We start from the raw sequence: 1,726 nt of genomic DNA, 5'->3' as shown, positions 1-1,726 counted from the left end.
CCGTAATGAGCTGATTTTGATTCGAATTCTACTTCTCGAATCTCGTTGTGGTGATCCAAAAAAAGGAAAAGTCTCAGTCATCAATATTGTTCTATTAATGTAGGTACGAGTATATCTCAGATGGCACTCCACCGATGACTCTTTTATCCATTCATGTTCTGCTTTTGACGGAGTCAACGATCAAGGTTGTTACGGAGATTCCTTTCAAGTATTTTGTAAATTCTTGAGAAGATATATGATCTCTGGACACAATTCGTTTAATTAAACTTTTTTTTTAATTTTTATATTTTCTTTCCTTTAGCAATAAAACACCTTTTCCCACCGATCGGATATTAAAATGGATATCCAATGCCATTAACTAAACGATCAGAAATAAATTATGCAAAATAATGGGACAAAACTCATGTGAATCTCCCGCCCCAATCAAGCGGAGGTCTCACCTTTTCAGGTGCATTAAACCTGGCCAGAAACAGAATCACCCGAGACCAGCTCACCAGCTTTTCCCCCATAAACAGGACCATCGCATTCCACTAATGAGAGACCAAGGCGATCCCGCCGAATCCGACGACGACACACGCATGGGTGTACGAATGTGTAGATGTCGGGGGTATTAACATACGCATGTCCGTGAGTATATAACACAAATTTAAAATGTTAACGTTTCTACAAGCTAACATTGAAAATCGTTTAGCGGCAATTACCATCAAATGTCCGCCTCGCTTTGATGTTCACCGATGTTTGGACGCCAGTAATCCCAACTTGGCCTAAACATTTCAGGCATTCCTTTTGCCAGTGCCGCGGATCAGCGGTTGTGGAACTGCAACTCAGCTGCAGTTCCTCCAGCTCCAGCCAATGGGCAAAAAGGCACAGGTAGAAAAATTATGGAAATTTATTGAAGAAATCTAAAGTATAGTTTGACTAGAAGTATTATTTCTACTAATAAAGTATTCTATAATAGCCTTTATTTTTTTCAGCCATAATTGGCATAGTTCTTATTAATAATTTCTTACAGTGAACCCTTGAGGAACTTGTGCCTGCGCCATGCACGACCACAGAGAGCCATGTACAGTGAACACGCGCACGCGCACTAAACAAACCGGCGGCGTCTGTAGGCTCTTTGGATTTGCGTTTGCGTTTGGGTTTGGGGTTTTTGGTTTCTGTTCCCGTCCCTGTTCAGCAAGCAGTTTAAGTCCAAATCCGAGGCATTAGCCGGGAAAACACGCCACGGCCATGCAAATCGCCGACTAGGCAAGCCAAATGCAAATACACTCGGCAAACTATCTGATGGATGCAGTATCGCCGAGATGCGGGACACCAAACACCGCTGACGGTTGTTGTTTGGACACTTGTCACTCAACGACTCGGAACCGATACGGAGATCTGAAGATCTCAAGACCTCAACATCTCAAGAGCTGCCATCCATCGATTTCTATTTGCCCAGATATCTGTCCGTTGCAGATGCAGCAGCCCCTAGATGGATCGCTAGATGGATTCATTTTTGTTTGCCGAAACGCATCCGCAAAGCCAGCAATCCGTTAAATGTGCGCAAACAGCACAGTGTCGAATGTCATAATGGAGCCGAGAGGGCCCAGCCCGGCCCGACCCGGGCCTATGCAAATATTTGGAGTTGTTTCTCACACAATTTCCCTAATCGCACATCGGGCATCTGCGCTTCGACATTTTCCGACTTTGAGGCCCGTTGGGTGGATTCCTAGTTGCTCTCCAA

The sequence above is a fragment of the Drosophila bipectinata genome, chromosome 3L, assembly GCF_030179905.1.
Source record: "Drosophila bipectinata strain 14024-0381.07 chromosome 3L, DbipHiC1v2, whole genome shotgun sequence".
Classification (NCBI taxonomy): Eukaryota; Metazoa; Arthropoda; class Insecta; order Diptera; family Drosophilidae; genus Drosophila; species Drosophila bipectinata.
Note: the sequence above shows the minus strand (reverse complement) of the source record.